Below are 6,617 nucleotides of genomic sequence, written 5' to 3' on the forward strand. Positions count from 1 at the left end.
AATAAATAAAGGCAAATTTTGTAACAGTATGTTCGTCCGATGCTTGTTTGTTAACCGATTTTCTCGAAATGTGGCAGGAAGGATTTTCCTATGACTCTTAGTTTTACTGGGGAATTTCATAGGAATCGCTCGATTTTCACTTCTAGCGTCACTGTAAGAGCATTTATTGACCAAAGTAGCTAAAATTTTGCACAACGCTTTTCTCGACGACTACCACAATATCTAAAAAGTTTGCTCGAAATCGGTTCAGATTTAGATAAAGCTTCCACATATATATGTTCAACAGATTTTCACTTCTAGAGGCATTGCAAGCGCATTTATGGACCAATCTTGGCAAAATTTTGTACAACGCTTTCCTCGACGACGCCGATGGGGCGCCCCGGTAACCGAGTTAGTAGCTTGCTTGGATTACCAGTGCAGGGGTCGTGCGTTTGATTCTTGCCAGAAGCCTTGGTCTGTCGCTGCTGTGGTATCACAATTGACATAAAAATTTTTTAAGTTAGTCTGTAAAGGATGCTACTCTTAACTAATCTAACCTTCCTCGACGACTACCGCAATATCTAAGATGTTTGATCAAAATCGTTGCAGGGTTAGATGTGGCTCCCATATATATGTTCGTTAGATTTTGAGTCCATTAAAATTGATTTAGAATTAGACTTTGTACTTATTGGGTTGGTGTAGGTTATTATAAAGTCGGCACCGCCCGAATTTTGTTCAATAAAGAAGCTGGTACTACTACCACTAATGATTGATTGTGATCTGTTTGCATCTTATGCTAAGGAACTGGAGAGAAAACGACACGAGAAATTTCTAAACATATGCAATGATCATAGTTGGCAAGAGATGCTAATACATTAACTCAGTACTTTTAGGGGTGTGAAGTAAAAAGTAAAAAGGCGTTAAGTTTGCCGGGCCAAACTTTGGATATTCACCACCTCGGGTATGTATGTAAACCACCTTTCATCAACATCTGGTAAAAAATGCATATCTTTTGCCCCATAGCAGCTATATAGATATATGATCCGATTTAGACCAAATACTTATAAGTACAAGTCATTGTTCAATTGCGCCTTTTATAGGGCCAAGACTTTAAATCAAGATATCGGTCTATATGACAGCTATGTCCAAATCTGGACCGATTTGGGGAAGTTTCAGAAAAATGTCGAAGAGCCTTACACAACCCATTGTCCTAAATTTCGGCGAAATCGGACAATAAATGTGCCTTTTATGGCCCCAAAATCTTAAATCGAGAGATCGATCTATATGGCAGCTATATCAAAATCTGGACCGATTTGAGCCAAATTGAAGAAGGATGTCGAAAGGCCCAACACAACTCACTGTCCCCAATTTGGGCGACATCGGACAATAAATGTGGCTTTTATAGGCCCAAAATCTTAAATCGAGAGATCGATCTATATGGCAGCTATATTCCAATCTAGACCGATCTGGACCATATTGAAGAAGGATGTTGAGGGGCTTAACCTAACTCACTGTCAAAAATTTCGGCGACATCGGACAATAAATGCGTCTTTTATGGGCCCAAAACCTTAAATCGAGAGATCGGTCTATATGGCAGCTATATCCAAATCTGGACCGATCTGGGCCAAATCGAAGAAGGATGTCGAAAAGCCAAACACAACTCACTGTCCTCAATTTTGGCAAAATCAGACAATAAATGCGCCTTTTATGGCCGCAAGACCTTAAATCGAGAGATCAGTCAGCTATATCCAAATCTGAACCGATCTGAACCAATCTGGACTGGGATGTTGAAAGGCCCAACACAACTCACTATCCCCAATTTGGGCGACATCGGACAATAAATGCGCCTTTTATGGACCCAAAACCTTAAATCGAGAGATCGATCTATATGGCAGCTATATCCAAATCTGGACCGATCTGGGCCAAATCGATGAAGAATGTTGAGGGGCTTAACCTAACTCACTGTCCCAAATTTCAGCAAAATCGGATAATAAATGTGGCTTTTATGGCCCAAGACCCGAAATCAGTCGATCGGTCTATATGGCAGCTATATCCAAATCTGAACCGATCTGGGCCAAATTTAGTAAGAATATCGAAGAGCCTAACGCAACTCCCTGTCCCAAATTTCAGCAAAATCGGATAATAAATGTGGCCTTTATGGGCCTTAGACCCGAAATCGGTCGATCGGTTTATATGTCAGCTATATCCAAATATGAACCGATCTGGGCCAAACTTAGTAAGAATATCGAAGAGCCAAACACAACTCACTGTCCCAAATTTCAGCAAAATCGGATAATAAATGTTGCTTTTATGGGCCTAAGACCCTTAATCGGCGGATCGGTCTATATGGGGGCTATATCAAGATATAGTCCGATAAAGCCCATCTTCGAACTTAAAATGCTTAGGACAAAAAAAAATCTGCGGAAAGTTTCAGCCCAATGTTTCCATTTTTAAAGACTGTAGCGTGATTCCATCAGACAGGCGGACAGACGGACGGACATGTCTAAATCGTCTTAATTTTTACGCTAATCAAGAATATATATACTTTATGGGATCGGAAAAGGATATTTCGATGTATAGCAAATGGAATGACAAAATGAATATACCCCCATCCTTTGATGGTGGGTATAAAAATCAAATGTATTATACACGGTATGTGTGTCGCTTATTTCAATAATTGGTTCAGGTCATATTGCATTGCTAAGAGCTTGGGGTATTGGCAAGTTTATCCGCAATTCCGAAGCAACAACGATTTCACTGGCCAAGATCGTCTAAATTTTCGTATTATAATACAAACCCTTGCCCTTAATAAAACCATCCCATTTATCTATGGTTTCACTCCAAAATCACATATTACAAAATCGTCTTTTATTTCAGTTGCTTGAGAGAAATTTCAGCATAAAAATTGACTTTGGATTGTACAAACATATTTTTGTCATCAGGGTTTTATACTTTCATTATATTACATAAACCCCAATTATTATTTGCAATTTCTTTCTTTTAACTAATTTTTAAATTTGAATTTTCAGCGAATAAATACTTACTGAACTGTTAACAGAATTCACTGCTTTTTTTTTGCGTAACATTTATCTGCTATAATTTCAAATAAAGTTAACAACAGCCAACAAAAGCTTTCACTTTCTCTGTATGAGATACAACTCTCTCTCTTCCTCTCCCAATAGGGGTTTCATTGGTCTTTCGTTGCAATTCGTTTAAATGCTCTTCTTTTTAAAGCGAAATTTCTCTCTCATATACTCTCCAAGTTTTTACTGTATAATTTTAACAGTGGTAATCATTACGACGATGTCCATAGTGGATGCTGTTAACTGCTAATGCAGTTGTTGTTGTTGTTATTGGCAATTATGATGAGGATGATGCTGTTGCTGCTGTTCGTACTGTTAATGATGCTCACTTACATTTTGTGTGCAGTCTTGTGTTGTTAATTAAACCAAATTTAATGACGATAACAATCATTGTAGTTACATTATTCCTCTGAGAAGCTACGTGCATACATACACACATACATACATATATGCGATGAGTTGTGATGCGAAACGATGCGATGTTAAAGAGCAACAACAATGGGCAAGCAAGTGTGTGGCAATAAATGTGGAGCTGAACAATGTCAAAAGAACAAAAACACCCAAAACAAATTGTATGCATGTTTATGTGTCGTTCGTAAGGTATAGAAATTTCTCCACAGCATTGATAATGTTATGCTGTTGCTGACGTTGTTACCGTAAATGCTGAGTTTGCTGTTGCTGCTGTATGTTTGTACTTTCGAACTGAACTAAGCTGAACCCATTGACTTACATCTTTTGTTATGTTAATAAAAATAGGTGTACAATGCAAAACACGCACACAGACGCACCCACTAACCAACTCGTCGCACTTTTATATATTTCTCTACATACATACATAAACATGTATTGTTTACTGAAAGTGCTGTATGCAGGTTTGTTCTTGTGGGTGGAAGGTGAAAATTAAATGATGTCATTAATTAAATTTGAATTAATTTCAATGTTCATTAAACCTATTTAGGTAACCATTTCAAATAAGAGAAAAACTAGATTTATGAGCTAAGAAATGTCTAGATGTTAAGGAAGTATTGCTAGTTTCTTAATTTGCTTAAGAAGCAAAGAAATTAAATAAAATTGTAGCAAAAGTAAATAGTATGGGTCTAAACCAAATTATGTTGGCATGAAAAGGTTGATGGCCAACTTTCGCCTATAGAGGAAAATATTTGTTGTTTGCCTTCACCCTAACCAGGCAGGGTGAATCGATTGTTTCTTATTTTGGGGCATTTGTCTAGTAAGCGGAAAAAAAGGAAATTCTTAGGAAAAGGAAAAATTGTTTCCTTATTTATGAAATTATATATGTTTTGTTCCACCCTAATTAAAATGTCTTGGAAAATATGCCTCCAAAAGAGGCACTTCAAAAACATCGACATGGTGAAATGGTTCCAGGGTATCTTCCATTATATAAAAATTAAATTGTTACGCTTTGTTTCTTTGTTTGTTGGCTGATCCGATTTTCATGACATTTTCACAGAGTTTGGGCCCCGGTGAAAATAGGTTACTACATTTTTGATTTCCAAAAGGGGGGGGGGGGGGCGGACCCTCCCCCATATCCCAATTTTCAAAAACGCCAGATCTCGGAGATGCGTGCACCGATTTAAGCGAAATTTACACCTACACCTTATGGTACCCCAAAAACACGAAATTGGTAAAAAGTTTTGAAATCAAATAATCTGGGGGGACGCCCCATCCCAAAACCCACCCGAACGGACATGTGCACCCATTGGGACAATATGGGTATTAAATGAATGGTATTTAAGAGTAGAGTACGAATTTGGTATACAAATTTCACTCTTAAGTTTCGGGAGGTCCCCCACCCCCAAAAAAGGCCCCAAGAGGACACTTTCACTGCTTTGGGCAATATAGATATCTACTTGGCATTAAGATGTTACCCTAAGGGTCGGGGGGCCCCACCGCCCTAAAACATCACCCAACAGAAGACTTTAACCGCTTTGAGTAATATGGGTATCAAATAAAAGATATTTAAAAGTAGAATACAAATGTGAGACAAAAAATTATTTTTTGGTGTTTGAAGGCCCTCCCCACCACCCAATACCCCTCAGCAGGACATATTTAACGATTGGGAAAAAAAGAATATCAAATGAAAGCTATTTAAAGTAACGTCCTATGCTGATATAAAAATGTAATATCAGATGTCAAGACCCCAGATCGGCTCACATGGCAGCTATATAAGGTTATGGACCGATTTGAAATTTTCTTACCACAGTTGTTGAAAATCATAACAAAACACTTTATGCAAAATCGGATAATAATTGCGTCCTCTAGTGGCTCAAGAAGTTAAGACCCCAGATCGGTTTATATGGCAGCTATATCAGGTTATGGATCGATTTGAACTATTTTTAACACAATTGTTGGAAGTCATAACAAAACACGTCGTGCAAAATTTCCAAATCCGATAGGGCATTCGTGATTGCTTGACCATAATGTCTATGTCTTGCGCAGTTTCCATGTTTCTATGTCTTGCGCAGGTCTAATCTCGCCAGGATTCGAACCCCGTCGTTCAGCGTCATGCTAACCTCCGCGCTACCTTGGCCTTCTACTGCAGAACTGGTCCCTCGGCTAAACAGAAAAAGGCTGATTTGGTTAAATTTTGCACAACTATCCCATCTAGACCTTAAAAGAAAGTGGAAACTGCGCAAGATATAGACATTATGGTCAAGCGATCACGAATATCCTATTGGATGTAGAAATTTTGCGCGACGTGTTTTGTTATGACTTCCAACAACTGTGTTTAAAATAGTTCAAATCGATCCATAACCTGATATAGCTGCCATATAAACCGATCTGGGGTCTTGGCTTCTTGAGCCACTAGAGGTCGCAATTATTATCCGATTTAGCTGTAGTTTTGCATGAGCTGATTTGTTATAACTTTCAACAACTGTGCTAAGAATAGTTAAAATCGGTCTATAACCTGATATAGCTGCCACATAAACCGATCTTGGATCTAAACTTCTTAAGCCTCTTGAGGTGGCAATTATTATCCAATTTGTCTGAAATTTTGTACGACGGATTCTCTCATGACCATCAACATACATGTTTATTATAGTCTGAATCGGTCTATAGCCTGATACAGCTCCCATATAAATCGATCTCTCTATTTTACTTATAGAGCCCCCAAAGGGCGCAATTTTTATTCAAATTGTCTGACATTTTACACAGGTCTCCAATGGTCCGAACCGGACCATATCTTGTTATCGCTCTAATAGCAGAGCAAATCTTTTCTTTTATCCTTTTTTTTTTGCCTAAGAAATGCCGGGAAAAGAACTCGACCAAAGCGATCCAAGGTGGAGGGTATATAAGATTCGGCCCGGCCGAACTTAGCACTATTGGCTGAAATCTCTTCTACTATGGTCTCCAACATCCACATCAAGTATGGCTAGGATCGGACCATAACCTGGTATACACAATAACAGAACTGGCAGCATCAAACGTTGGGCGATCACCGTGAGAAGAGCAAAAAAGTTTTACAAAAGATATTTGTGTTTGTTGCCATTGGCATTGTTGGATAAGTTGGATTTGAATAAGGGAAGTAATTTGTTT

The sequence above is a fragment of the Stomoxys calcitrans genome, chromosome 5, assembly GCF_963082655.1.
Source record: "Stomoxys calcitrans chromosome 5, idStoCalc2.1, whole genome shotgun sequence".
Classification (NCBI taxonomy): Eukaryota; Metazoa; Arthropoda; class Insecta; order Diptera; family Muscidae; genus Stomoxys; species Stomoxys calcitrans.